The 16,111-nt window shown below is 36.0% G+C and overlaps 1 pseudogene; it reads left to right on the forward strand.

The window, feature by feature from the left end:
* The first annotated feature begins 5,358 nt into the window (after window positions 1–5,358).
* Window positions 5,359–6,738, forward strand: LOC123593041 (annotated as a pseudogene).
* Window positions 6,739–16,111: the final 9,373 nt, after the last annotated feature.

The following is a 16,111-nucleotide window of genomic DNA, read 5'->3' on the forward strand; positions in this document are numbered from 1 at the left end:
CTCTCTCTCTGCCCCTCCCCCGTTCATGCTCTGTCTCTCTCTGTCCCAAAAATAAATAAACGTTGAAAAAAAATTAAAAAAAAATGTCTTAACTATAGAGAACAAATTGAGGGTTACTGGAGGGGATGTGGGTGGGGGGATGGGTTAAATAGGTGATGGGGATTAAGGAGGGCACTTGTGATGAGCACTGGGTGTTGTATATAAGTGTTGAATCACTAAATTGTACACCTGAAATTAATATTACTGTATGTTAACTAACTAGAATTTAAATAAAACTTGAAATAAAAAAACAGAAACAAAAAATGTCTGAGGTATCTCTTTTGGGTGATCAAAGTTCTGAAATTTGACTGAGATTTTTGTTTATTCAGAGATGAAACTATTGTCAGAACTCATTTTACTGTACATTTTAAATATATGTGGCTTATTGTACATAAATCATAAATGTATATAGTTTATTATACATAAATCTAATAAATTTTAAAAGAAGGCCAACTTAGGAGGATTATCTCTCCTGGTTACTAAGAATTACTGTATGGGGCACCTGGGTGGCTCATTCGGTTGAGTGTCTGACTCTTGATTTCTGCTCAGGTCATGATCTCAGGGTCGTAGGATCAAGACCTGCATCTGGCTCCATGCTGAGCAAGGAGCCTGCTTTAGATTCCCTCTCCCTCCCTCCCTCCCTCCTTCCCTCCCTCCCTCTCTCTCTCTCTCCTCTCCCCCTGCCCCTCTCCTCTACTTGCACTCTCTCGCTCTCTCTAGAAATTAAAAAATATAATTAAAATAAAAGAATATAAATTTGTACCTATTACGAGAGCAGTCTGACATAAGGAGAGATAAGTCAATCAAAAGTAATAATTTAAAAATAGTATAGTTATATACATTTAATATAATTGCATATAGATGGGCATAAAGAAACACATATAATCATTATATAATTATTATGTTATATATACTTTATATGTTTCAAGTATAATGTGTAATATATTATAATATACATACATAATATATACTTTTTATATGTGTTATAATGACTTTTTACTAAAATTTTAGACTGCCGTATATTGTATTATCTTGGATTTAATCAACTGAGATTTGGCAATAATTAATATCAATTCCAGGAGATTGTCAGTACATTTGGACAACACACTTTCATAATTGTCATTTGATAATATATTAAATATCAAACCTTATAATGTCATAAAATATATGTTAACTGAATATTTATATTATACATTTTATTGTAACCACTTTTTTTTTTTTTTTTTTTTTTTTTTTTTAATTTTTTTTTCAACGTTTATTTTTGGAACAGAGAGAGACAGAGCATGAACGGGGGAGGGGCAGAGAGAGAGGGAGGCACAGAATCGGAAACAGGCTCCAGGCTCCGAGCCATCAGCCCAGAGCCTGACGCGGGGCTCAAACTCACGGACCGCGAGATCGTGACCTGGCTGAAGTCGGACGCTTAACCGACTGCGCCACCCAGGCGCCCCTATTGTAACCACTTCTAAATGGAAATGAAGTATTTCATATAATACCTAAAGATTTATTACCATAAAATGCCAGAAACAAATTATATTTTTAAATATATGCTTACATGGCCTTCCTGAGCATGTTTCTATATTTCTTATTGTTTTATCATCCCAATTTATCAATTTACTTTTCTTTCTCTTTCTTTTCATTTGATTTTTTTTAATGCAACTACCCAAAATAGGCAAGCATATTATTGTATCCCAGTAAAAATGGACTCTGAGAGGTCCTGATATAAGGCAGGCAGTTATTTCTTATTATTAGTTGCCCCTCCCAAGTGATTTCTCATCAGTTGTGTTAAAGTACTTGAAAACTACTCATAAAGGAAAAATGAAAGAAGAATATGCCTTGTACACTGGAAGAAATTATCCTCCTTTGAAGGTTTCTTTATAGATTGTCAAATATAACCACACTGGCACATCTTAGCCTTTTCCACATAATACATGATGAATCTTCTTGCCCCCAGACTCTTCTATCACTATACAACCTCGCTTTACAAATTTAACTTTTTATTACCATTAAAAGGAGCATGTATTAGCTACTTTAGATGAGGCTATTTTAATTTGGAATTTCAAGCAACAATTTCAAGATTAGACATACTCGAGACCCAAACGCTTGTTAAAGCAGATAAATTAAAGTGGGGTGTTTCTTTGCCATATGAAGGAAAAGAGGATAATAAACCAACTAAGATGAGACAAACAATACAAGGTAATATAATCCTAAAGAGAAAGACAGGATTCTAGTAACAAGGGTTATAAATATCAGTTTAAAATCACAAGGCGAAATCATTTCTGCTACATGGTAATTTTAATATGATAACATAATTCTATTCATTCTTCTGTCAAATTCACTCAATATTGTTCTCCCCAAATCTAGTTCTACAAAGTTTCAAAACTCCCTGATGTAGTAAGCTTAATTCCCAATTAATATTCACCATTTTGGTGAGTCCCTTGAAATATGCTTTTGTTGTCATAGATTTTTTAAAGAAGCAGAATATATATGTGTATATTATACTCTACACATACCACATTGATCATACAATCATTCCTGTAGATACTACTTAATGGCAATAATTTTGATAAAATAATTTTTTCAAAATTATCTTTCTACAAAATTTTGTCTTCAGGTTTAAAAAATGTAGACAAACTACCAAACCAGTTCTCATAATTTCATGTCATTTTAGGTAATGAGCTATAATTACACTCATTCATCTCTTTCAGCATATACTACACTTTCAAATTCCAAAATAAATTATCTTACTGCACATAGTTTTAAGAAAATATATATGCAGAACATGTAACTAAATGAGAAGATTTTGTTTTGTTTTGTTTTTTAACAAATTACTAGAAAAATTTAGAGTAAGGATTTGAGCATGATAATCTAATAAGGAAACAAATACTTAAGCCTGAATGCGTCAGGCTTTGAAAACAAGGATAAATGTACTACATATGAAGTACACTACTTATATTATAATAACAGAAGGACATCGGAAATATATGTGCTGTAAATAACGATCATTACTGTTTTCACTGAACAAAGTGAATCTATGATTCCAATCATTTTAAAGAATAAGCCATATGCCACTTTCCCAGAAACTCTTGACCCCAAATTTTCAATCCTTTTCCCTTCCAGACATGACCAACCAGCCATTTGCCACTGCCTGTGATTCATACCCACACACATATATACACACATATCTTTGGACACAAAGTGAAGGACCATTTTATCTACTAGAAGTTCTAGCTGTAATGAAAATTTATTTTCATCCTTCTCTTTCAAGGTTTTTGTTGAACTGGGCTACAGTACATTCTGGCTTGTAACAACAGACCCATCCCATTCATTGATGAATCAAGTCTGACTTCTTTCCTTCATCATTTCTTCATAATGGAAGTACTCTGCCCCAATACAGCCACAGGTTTGAGTTGAAAGGGGCATCAATAGTCATCTGCTCAGGGCTCCTGGGTGGCTCAGTCGGTTGAGCATCCGACTTCAGCTCAGGTTATGATCTCACAGTGAGTTTGAGCCCCACATCGGACTCTGTGCTGACAGCTCAGAGCCTGGAGTCTGCTTCAGAGTCTGTCTCCCTCTCTCTCTGCCCCTCCCCTGCTCATGCTCTGTCTCTGTCTCAAAAATAAATAAATTAATTACAAAAAATAGTCATCTGTTCTACTTACTCCTGCAGTTTGTGTTTTCTTTCTAACTTTGCTTGTGACCAATCTATGAAATAGAAGTTCCATTTTCCAGTGGACTGATGCCCCATTTAAACTTAAGACAATACATCTGTTCACTTACAGCAGCTCTGGCCACATGGTCACTTGATATTCTATGGCAAGATGTTTTGTCTCTACCAAGGCCCAATAGCATGCCAATATTCCATGGATCTACTCTTAATAGACCTAGGACAGTACCCCATTTTATTACCTAAAGCTCATATGCCCTACCTCTAAGGGCAGAGTAGTAGTGGCGGAGCAGGGACCACCCAAACTTTACTGTCAACCCAAACTTTTAATCCACAACACTAGAGTTGTATTCTCCTTTCCTATTTTTCAGTTTTCAGAGTAATTGCAGTCCCTTTGTGAGAAAACAAAGGGAAACCATGATCACTTTTACTTTCTTTGAGGATCTGGCCTCTCCTTCAGTCAATGGTTTCAGGTATAAAAACTGATTCAGGCCTGGAAAAGTTTGTGATTTTTTTTTTCTATTGCAATGTCTCTCAGACTCCTGATCATCTATCCTGGATTGTTTTTGATAACATATATTGAGCAATATCATCAATATTAGTCACTCATCCATTTTACCTTTTTCTCTTAAGTATCTGCATAATTCTTAGGTCCCTGATGTCACTCTGACCTTGCTGTTCATTATAAAATAGCATCACCATGCTTTGATTGTTAAGCACCAATACCTGGCCTCTACTATTTTGAGATCCCATCCTCCCTATTGCTCTCAGGGACCTTGATTCTTAAAATAATCACTTGCTGATAGTGCTGACCAACAATGAGTTTCATAGTGATACTGGTATGCTCTTCATGAGTATGTAAGTTATTACCTCCATCTCTCACTAATCTACACTCAATATCATCATAAGAGTACATAAAAGAAGACTGAATATTCAGCCATCTTTCTTATTTCAAAAATATCACAAGGTATCCAAAACCAAAACAGAAGTGATAAAGGAAGAAATACAACAGCCCATAAATTGTGGGAAGGAAGTCAAGGACTCACAAATCAAAGTTGAATAGAAATAGTATACAACAACCAACAAAGAGACTTGAAGAAATATAATTCATAATATATATATATGTATATTTATACATACATATATATATGTATATGTATATATACATATATATAATTCAAGGCATAAAATAATACTTTAATGATTATTTCATGCTGCAAAATATCTTAAAAGCAAATGAATCAAATAAAACAAAAGTCAATTAGAAGATCATAAAAAAACAGATTTAAATAAAACTAATGACAAATGGGAAAATAAGCAAGGGTCAAAACAACAGAATTAAAGAAAAAATTAATAAAGTACAAACTGTTTTGCAGCGGGTTTGCTGCCAGAACACAAGTGTCATTAAAACCACCTCTGGGGCGCCTGGGTGGCGCAGTCGGTTAAGCGTCCGACTTCAGCCAGGTCACGATCTCGCGGTCCGTGAGTTCGAGCCCCGCGTCGGGCTCTGGGCTGATGGCTCAGAGCCTGGAGCCTGTTTCCGATTCTGTGTCTCCCTCTCTCTCTGCCCCTCCCCCGTTCATGCTCTGTCTCTCTCTGTCCCAAAAATAAATAAACGTTGAAAAAAAAAAATTAAAAAAAAAAAAAAAAAAAACACCTCTAAAGGTAAACCAAAATGGGAAAGGAAAAGACTCATACCAACATTGTCATCACTGGACACGTAGATTTGGGCAAGTCTACCACTAATGGTCATCTGATCTACAAATGTGGTGAGATCGACAAAAGAACTATCGAAAAATTTGAGAAGGAGGCTGCTGAGATGGGAAAGGGCTTCTTCAAGTCTGCCTGGGTCTTGGATAAACTGAAAGCCGAACGTGAAGGTGGTTATCACTTGCGGAAATTTGAGACCAGCAAGTTCTATGTGACCATCGTTGATGCCCCAGGACAGAGATTTTACCAAAAATATGATTACAGGCATATCTCAGGCCGACTCTGCTGTCCCGATCGTTGCTGCTGGTGTTGGCGAATTGAAGCATGTATCTGCAAGAATGGGCAGACCTGTGAGCACGGCCTTCTGGCTTACACACTGGCTGTAAAACAACTTATTGTTGGTGTTAACAAAATGAATTCCACTGAGCCAACCTACAGCCAAAAGAGATACGAGGAAATCGGTAAGGAAGTCAGCACCTACATTAAGAAAACTGGCTACAACCCTGACACAGTAGCATTTGTGCCAATTTCTGTCGGAATGGTGACAACATGCCGGAGCCAAGTGCTAACATGCTTTGGTTCAAGGGATGGTAAGTCACCCATAAAGATGGCAATGCCAGTGGAACCACACTGCTTGAAGCTCTGGATTGCATTCTGCCAGCTACTCGTCCAACTGACAAGCCCTTGTGTCTGCCCCTACAGGATGTCTACAAAATTGGTGGTATTAGTACTGTCCCTATGGGCCGAGTGGAGACCGGTGTTCTTAAGCCAGGCATGGTGGTCACTTTTGCTCCAGTCAATGTTACAACTGAAGTTAAAGTCTGTTGAAATGCACCATGAAGCTTTGAGTGAAGCTCTTCCTGGAGACAACGTGGACTTCAATGTCAACAAGGTATCTGTCAAAGATGTTCATCGTGGCAATGTGGCTGGTGATAGCAAAAGTGACCTACCAATGGAAGCAGCTGGCTTCACAGCTCAGGTGATTATCCTGAACCATCCAGGCCAAATCAGTGCTGGATATGCACCTGTGCTGCACTGTGCCCACAAGTTTGCTGAGCTGAAGGAGAAGATTGACCGTCATTCTGGAAAAAAAGCTGGAAGATGGTCCCAAGTTCTTGAAATCTGGTGATGCCCCCATCATTGATATGGTTCCTGACAAGTCCATGTGTGTTGACAGCTTCTCTGACTATCCTCCTCTGGGCTGTTTTGCTGTTCATGACATGAGATAGACGGTTGCTGTGGGTGTCATCAAAGCAGTGGACAAGAAGGCAGCTGGACCTGGCAAGGTCACCAAGTCTGCCTAGAAAGCTCGCAAGGCTAAATGAATATTATCCCCAATACCTACTACCCCAGTCTTAATCAGTGGTGGAAGAACAGTCTCAGAACTGTTTGTGTCAATTGGCCACTAAGGCGTAATAGTAAAAGACTGGTTAATGATAACAATGCATTGTCAAGACTTCAGAAGGAAAGGAGAATGTTTTGTGGACCATTTGGGTTTTTTTGTGTATGGCAGTTTTAAGTTATTAGTTTTTAAAATCAGTACTTTTTAATGGAAACAACTTGACCAAAAATCTGTCATAGAATTTTGAGACCCAATAAAACAAAAGTTTAATGAGAAACCTGTGTCTTCTTTTGGTCAACACTGTAACCTTGTACTATTCAGGTAAAAGATTAAGAGTTGCCCATAACCTGTTCCTGGTGTTAATATCTGCTGAAACTGAGAATTGGGTTAATGGGTTGTTTTCCCCTGGGCTGGGAAACATTTTTACCAGGTAACGGAAAGAAACAAGCACATAGAGCTATGGGAAAAGGGGATCTGCAACATAGTTTAGAACAGTAACATCATTAAGGTAGGTTATAAATGGTTAAATCCTGTAATACCAAACTCAATGTGTTGCATATAAAATTTGTATACTATCACTATTGAGTAAACTTGATACATTGTCATAATTGAGTTTCCTAGTTACTGGAATGCTTTGTCGCATTTATAAATCTTGTAGTTTAAAGTACCCTGAAAGGTCAGCCATTAAATAACATTATTATATTTAATGGTAGAGTTCATTGTATCCAAACTGCAGGAGAACAAAGTATATACTGGACGTTTACTGTCACTTGAGAACTAGAAACCCACCTCCAATAGGAATTTTCATCTAAGCCAAGCTTGAGTGAAGAGGGAACATTGCTGCACTGCAGATTTAAAACCCAAAGTAGCAATACTCAGCCTAAATGAGGACCTGTCTTGGACTGTAGGGTAAGCTTTAAGTTGAAAATGTTTTCAAGATTTTGCTAAAGATGTCCTTCCAAAATCATTACCTAATGAGAAGCAATAAAAGAATGATCATTCCAAGTGAATTTGATGGATGGGTTGGAAAGTGAAGAGCTCATTAAACTCTACTGTGTTTATTTTGTAACTTCTATAAAGTGTATGTAGACTGGTAAATTAACAGTACTTTTCTTTGATTGACAACAATGTAGTCTTAAGTTCTTAGTTTTGGATAGCTGGCAAATCTCTTAAGAACACTGGTGCATTTGATAGAACATTCCATGCATCTTGACTATTTGGACGTTAATTCCGTAAGACCCTATTTGACCCCTAAATTTTAAGTTGCTTTGAAATAGGCAAAATCACAGGACACCTTGTATTTTATACTGCTAACATTTACTAAGTGGAATGTGTCCTAGAACCTAAAGTGGCCATAAATGAGAACTGCAATTGAAAATACTTTCTTTCTTCTAAACTAGGTACAATGCTTGGTCTCTCGATAGTATTACCAGAGACAGTGTAAATTGAAACTTAATAAGACTTTGTCTCCACAGCTCCAAAATACCATTAATTTTTTTCCTCTTATTTGTACAAATATGTTGATTACTACTGGTTTAAGATTAGAGGAGTGGAGATTGGTAAGATTCTTAAACAGCATGTCAATAAATGGTAGCCAGCATAAGAAATCTTATATACTGGAAGGGATTTATTGTTCACCCCTCCCCCGCAAATAAATCACTTAGCTGCAGAAAATGCCTACCACTAAATGGAGGAAGGAAAGTGGAAGTAGTATTCAGAAAAGCTTCAGTTGGGCTAGTTGGAGTACTTAACTCCATAGAACCCAATGCAATGTAGGCTTGTGAAGGCAGCCGTCTGGTTTGAGCACCACCTACTGGTAGTCCCTATAAATTATTTACAAACTGTTTCAACAATGAATCTGTAAATTGAGGATATAGAAGTTTACTTTAGCTCTGTTGAATTTTATGTACTAATTGCCTTGTTTGTTTGAATGGTTAAAATTAAGAGTGGCTTTGTAAAAATAAAAATAAAAATAAAAAAATAAAGTACAAACCAATAGCTGTTGCTAAAAATGAACGGAGGGACTTAGGAGAAACATTTGCAAACCATGGTTTCACAAAACAAAGTAAAGCAATTTTAAAGAAGGTAAATTAGAGACAAAGCTAATTCATCAGATGATAATTACAAAAAAAAAGAAAAAAGAAAGAGAGAGAGAACTTGAGACTGGAAACAAAGTACTGAAAAATGAATAAAGAACTGACACTAAAGATTTACACATGTCCAACAAATACACATTACATATATAAAACACCAAAGCATACCATGGAAGAGAAAAAGCTATTTACTTATCTGAGAGTAAATATTACATCATTCCCAAAAGTTAGAAATCAGGCTAGCCTCACATTTCTCCTAAAGAACATTTAATGCCAAAGAACAACGGAAACTCCAAAGTTCTTAGAGGAAAAACAATTGTAAACTGAAAATATTAGCGTCAAGTACCAAGTAGACATTTTTTTTAATATGTAAGAAGTAAGGCCATGTATAATCCTGGATACATAATAAAGAAAATGCAAAAGAGCAAATACAGTATATTATGAATGACTCAAAAAATGAGCTCAAAAAATGAGCACACATAAAAATAACTCATAGAGATCAATGAAAATATTTAAATATAGAATTAATCTAAAAATATTTGCAAATTAGCAGTATAGAAGAGAATATAAATGTTATATCTCTGGTCATGTTAAAATGAACAAGATATTCAAATATATTGATGGGAGGAGGGTGGAGTGAATTTGAGAATTATTAATTTAATTCACTTTCAACACAGCAAATCAAGAGCTAATATCACATTAAAAATAATTAAAATTACAGAAAAGTAAAATCACAAATTATTTTGTACTCTTAATGTTTTATTATATTGTAATCAGTAAAAAAATATTCAGGAAATAATGACTCTTCATGTAGCTAAAAAAATCATTTAAAACTTAAATTTTTTGTTTCCTTTTTTAATTTTAAGAAAACAGGTTTAATTCATATTTTTTAAATAACATATATATTATGATCCGGTTACCTTTCTCCTTATTCAACCATCACTCCCTCTCATCTATCTTCCAGCTATTTTTTCTATTGCCTCTATTTTTTTTTTTTATCTATCACCTACCCTTTCTACCTATCTTCTATATAGCTATCTGCTACCAATTATCTACATGTATTTACATTATTTTTACATATCTATCATCCATCCAAGCCTCTCTCCTCTCTTCCAATCTACCTGCTATTTACATATCTATATGTCCATCCATCTCTGCCCTTGATTTATCTACATTATTCTCTGCTGTTTTTACACCATGATAATGTTTAACTTGTTAATGAGTTATATGATAGACAAAATATTCTTTAAAGTGTCATTTCTTTAGCCTAAAAGATTAAAAGAAAATATGATTAAAATCCATTAAGGGACACCTGGGTGGCTCAGTCGGTTAAGTGTCCCACTTTGGTGGTTTGTGAGTTTGAGCCATGTTGGATTCTGTGCTGACAACTCAGAGCCTGGAGCCTGCTTTGGGTTCTGTGTCTCCCTCTCTCTCTGCCGTCCCCCTCCCCCCACCACCACTTGTGCTCTGTCTCTCTCGCTCTCAGAAATAAATAATAAAACATTTTTTTTAATCCATTAAAATAGGAGCACCTGGGTGGCTCACTGGACTGAGCGTCCAACTCTTGATTTCAGTTCAGGTCATGATCCCAGGGTTATGGGATCAAGCCTTGTGTTAGCCTCTACGCTGAGCATGAACCTGCTTAAAATTCTTTCTCTCTCTCTCTCTTCCTCTTCCCCTCTCCCCAGCTTGTGCTCCCTCTCTCTAAAAAGGAATTTAAAAAATCCATTAAAACAAATAATCCTCCCCCCCAAATTCCATTAAACCAGAAAACTTTAAGCAAAATCCTGAAACAACAGAAGGCAGAAATAAACCTGTTACTTGAAATTATTTTAAAAGAAAAGAAAAAAGAAAACAAATAAGTACATATTAAAAATAGCTATCACTTTTTGGGTAACAAACATATGCCAGGTTTCACATCCAATTAATTATCTAAATCTCACCATAACCCCATGAGGTAGAAATGAGTGTCCTGATTTCACAGATATGGAGAATGAACTTAGCAGCTGCTAGCTAGTAAGTGGTAGAGCGAGCTTTCCATTTAAACCAGGACTTGCTGAAATAACACTTGGACTTTGTTTAAAAGTAATTGATATTAATATTCCAAAAACTGGTACAGGACAAAGTCAAGGAAAGATTTATAAGATTTTGGAAAAACTCCTTCATTTGAGACTATGATGGCTCACCACAATATGTGGCATCTGTCAAGTCCCTGAAGCCAACAGCAGAAGGTAAAGTCATAATCCTTCATAATATGCCACCTGATATTTCCATCGGAGACCCCACAGACAGACAAAATGTTCATGGACTTGACTGAGTGTGACCAAGTAGGCTATTCTGTATGGTAAGTCGCAAATAAGAGGCAAGCAAATGTATATGCACTTTAAATAAATAAATGCAAACATGTTATAATAATGATAAGTAAAGAATTACCTCTTTTGGAATACCTTAGAATAACTGGCATATACTCTGCTATAATTTAATTTAGTAAATTGGCATATACTACACTAAAAAAGCTACATATTTTTATCATAGAATTCTAACAAAAAGCTAGACTCAATACTTTTTTTTTTTTAAATAGAGGAGTTGAATCTCAAGGACATTCGAAAATTTACCATGTATATACAATTAGTGAATGGCAAGGCAGGGACTCAAAATCAAGAATTCTGATTATAAATCATCCTGCTATATTAGACCACTAAATATATTAGGATCAAGAGGACAAAAAAAATGTGCTCAATTCCCCTAAAGCCCAGAATTTTTTCTTGTATAAAGGTCCTTGGGTAATACCTTGGCTAACAGTAGTACTATCTAGACCAGTCAACCTCCACCGGCCCCTCCACACACACTATCCAACCCAATATCATTTATGCAGTGCCACCACTGACCAGACACCTGACACACAGACAAAGGAAAGCAGCAGCAGTGGTTTTGCTGGAAAACTTAGCCGGAAAATTGCTTCCCAATTGTTTTGAAACTCAACCTAGAGAACTGTTGTGCTTCTTATGGGTATGGCTAATTGAGCAATCAGCAAAGAGGTGGAGACAACTCCAGAAATCCACAGGAGAAAAGGAGGAGAAGTATCATCAGGGCTGTGTTCCCTCAGGAGCCAGGGATAATCCATTCCTTGGCTCTACTAGCTTTTAATGACTCCAGGTATGCTTTGGAGTGCCTCCACTTATGGTAACATCACTCCAATCTCTGTCTTCATCTTCACAATGCTTACCCTTTGTGTATTTTTGTGTCTCTGCTCAGTATGTTTTTTACTGGGATATTTGTATTGGATTTACGGCCCACCCAGGCAACCCAGGATGATCAATTTTCAAAATCCTTAATATAATTACATCTTCAAAGACCCATTCCCCACCCCCACTTGTAGGGTAATATTCACAGGCTTGAGGGATTAAGATGTGAACATACAGTTTTGGAGGTAACCATTCACCTCAGGCACACTGGGGAAAACATTTACAAAAATCTCTACTGTTTTAGACACAAAATACACAGATATTAACAGGGACCATTCTTCAGGGGAAAATCGACAAAAAAAAAAAAAAAAAAGGAAAATCACCAATTGCTATTTCTTTCTTTCACATGTACACTAGTGTGCATACTTTCATTACTCCTCAATCCCTTAAATTGGTTGTACTCCTTTTTATTTTCATATTTTGTCCAAAGTTTATTACTGTCACAGGGCTAGGTTTTATCTTCCTCTAACATCAGAAGACAAAAGTCCCCAGACACATTCAATATGATTCTCTTGATACTCAGATTATTGTCTATCCAACAACACCAGCAGCAGTCCCTGGAAGATGGCTACGAAGGTCAATTATCAGTCTTGATTAAGGGATGACTAGAACAAAATGCTCATTTTAACCTGGATACCAGTGGAGTCCTGGCATATCAAAGTTGGATTGTTACTATTAACTAGAATATACTTCCTCCTTGCCACTTACTCACACACACACACTATATAACAGTCATCATGATTCTCAATATGCCTTGAGACAAAGAAGGAACATTTATATGTTTACATGTACCAGGAGAGAGAAGAAGAATTTGGAAATTGGAAGACAAATTTAGGTTATTGCAGATTATATAGTGTTGTCCCAAATTAATTTGAACTACTTACATCCAGTCCTCAATTTTACTGCCTCTTTATACTATTTAAATATTTTCCTTATTACATATATTTTAAATGTTTTAAGATTTTCATGCTATGTACATATTAGAGAAGTACAATTTATTACTACAAGAACTCCCAGAATTCTTAACTCAGAAGCAACCTTAGAATGACTTTATTATAAAATTTACAAATATATATATAACTTCAAAAAAAATTTTTTTAATGTTCGTTTACTTTTGAGAGAGGGCAAGACAGAGCACAAATGGGGGAGGCGGAGAGAGAGAGAGAGAGGGAGACACAGAATCGGAAGCAGGCTCCAGGCTCTGAGCTGTCAGTGCACAGCCTGATGCAGGGCTCAAACCAAGAGATCATGACCTGAGCTGAAATTGGATGCTTAGCCAACTGAGCCACCCAGGCACCCCAATAAATAAATAACTTTAAAAAAAATGACTGTTTTTATTCCTGCTTATCTTTAAAATTTACAAACACACACACACATCGCTTTAAGCAATATACAAAATGATATAAAATCAAGACACACCAAGTTCCTCCCCAATTTTTAGCAGTTCACTTTTTCTTTTTATGACATTTTTACTTCAACACAGATATCCATCTAACTTACAACAGATATTTAATTTAAATGTCTGTATGTATCTTTTCCTTCAATGTTATTCCAGATCACAGACCTGATGAAATTCTTACTATGTGGCTCATTTAGAAACTCTTTGATTCTAATTCATTCTTCATGTGTCTATGGCTAGTCCCACAGTAAATAGTACTTAGCAAAACCTTTGGTTCTTCAGAAGAGAAGATGACTGTGATGTACTGAGGGAGGTCAATGTTTGATTACGCAAATGTATAACTCCCCTGCAGCTCTAATACCGGCTGTACAAGAACTAAAACAAGGATAATGGTGAATTTAAGAATCGGTATTCCTGCTTAATGTCCCTTGTCCCCTCAATAAAACATCCTAAATATACCAATGTCCAATTATGTATATCTCCTTCACAAATCATACTTGATTTGAAATTTCATGTATCTACCTATATATCCTCATCTCTATCTACCATCTATCTACTATCTATCTATCTATCTATCTATCATCTATCTATCTATCAATCTATCTATCTTACTACTTGGAGAGGCGGCATTCCTCACTTTAAAAGAATAGTTTCCAAAGAAATTTCCTAATCATTTTTTAAAGGATAATTATCTTTTTGAAAGACAGGTAAATGTCAATGTAATTTATAAGGTGTGTAGAAAGTAATTATGACAGAGGTTAATTGAAATTTATGGAAATGTATTGACATAATTAAACTCTCAGGGATGCCAGAGAAAAATTTAGGAAGCATAATCATCAACTCCTTTCTTATCTACAGTTATACTACAGACAGTACTCTATTCATACACCTCATTTTTGAATGTGTGAATGCCAGCTCTCTTTTGTTTGTTATTTAGGTTATTTTTTATTTTTCATCATGAAAAGGTTATATTTTTATATAAATAATAGATTTTATATAAATAGATCATTTCAAAGAATAGTGAAAAGTTTTTATCTCACAATTGTTCTTATTCCCTATAGTAGCTTCTTCTGAATTATGCTATTATCTTTAAGCTTCCATCAAAAATTCTTCTATTTCAAATTCTGACCAGGTATTTGTACCTGGACACAACTTATTTGTGCTCAGGATCTCATTTTGGCTTACTTTCTCAATATTTCATTCCATTGAGTGTCTAAGGAAGAAATAATACAATTTTGGGTATTTTTTAAAATGTATTTATTTACTTGAGATAGAGAGAGGGAGTATAAGCAGGGGAGGGTCAGTGAGAGAGGGAGAGAGAGAATCCCAAGCACATTCTGTGCTGTCAGCACAGAGCCTGATGCAGGGCTAGATCTCAGGAACCATTAGATCATGACCTGAACCCAAACCAAGATTCGGATGCTTAAATGACTGACCCACCCAGCCACCATTTGCAGTATTTTCTTTAAAAACAACAGCTGGCATTGGGGGAGTGGGGAAGGAAGCACAGGAAATAGGGATGAACGAGATTAGCCATATGTTGAAAACTTAAAACCAGGATGGAGAGACATAGAAGTTTATCATACTCTTCTTTGTACTTTTGGTTATATGTAAAATTTTCTGTAATAAAACATTTAAAACTGTACCTTCCCTTGGAAATCTCCTCTTTCCTATATCCTCAAGCAGCCTTCTCTTCGTAAATAGATCCCTTAACATTCAAATATATTCTTAGCAATCTTTTTAAAATTGAGCACCCCGGTACTTGTTTGCAGGTGCTCTTTCTCTTCTTTGTCTACATTGGTGAGCCTCTCTTGAGTCAATAATTCCCAAATGTGTACATCTTCTTTATGCCTGAGATTAAGTATTCAGATCCCTTATTTCCTTATTTTCACCTCGTTTAGATGTCTTCCACATTCTAAGTTATAAAATTCCTAAGTTGATCTGTTGACACATTGACATGCATACACAGAGAACTCTGCTGTCACCTTCATTCATCCCTGTGTCAGTAAATGGTACTGTATTATTTTACCTGTGTCAGTCAAGAAAGCTAAAATTTCACCATTGGTTCCTTTTTCTCTTATCACCCATCTACTCCATGAAGAAATTGTTTGTTTTCTACTAATAACTTATGGCTCAAATTCAACTGCGTATTTCCACTTCAATATTCTGATCTCAGACACTATTATCAAATACCTAGATTACTACTACAACAACCTTGATCCCTGATAACAATTTGAATCACACTCACACTAGCCCCAACTTAGTTTCTGTTTGTTTGTTTGTTTGTTTAAATCCAAATCTTAAACAAAAGTTAAGTTACACCAGTGTTTAAAAATCTTCAGTGGCTTGGGGCGCCTGGGTGGCGCAGTCGGTTGAGCGTCCGACTTCAGCCAGGTCACGATCTCGCGGTCCGTGAGTTCGAGCCCCGCGTCGGGCTCTGGGCTGATGACTCAGAGCCTGGAGCCTGTTTCCGATTCTGTGCCTCCCTCTCTCTGCCCCTCCCCCGTTCATGCTCTGTCTCTCTCTGTCCCAAAAATAAGTAAATGTTGAAAAAAAAAATTAAAAAAAAAAATCTTCAGTGGCTTTTCGCTGCATGTAGGATAAAATATCAATTCCTTA

This window comes from Leopardus geoffroyi, chromosome D4 (assembly GCF_018350155.1).
Source record: "Leopardus geoffroyi isolate Oge1 chromosome D4, O.geoffroyi_Oge1_pat1.0, whole genome shotgun sequence".
Classification (NCBI taxonomy): domain Eukaryota; kingdom Metazoa; phylum Chordata; class Mammalia; order Carnivora; family Felidae; genus Leopardus; species Leopardus geoffroyi.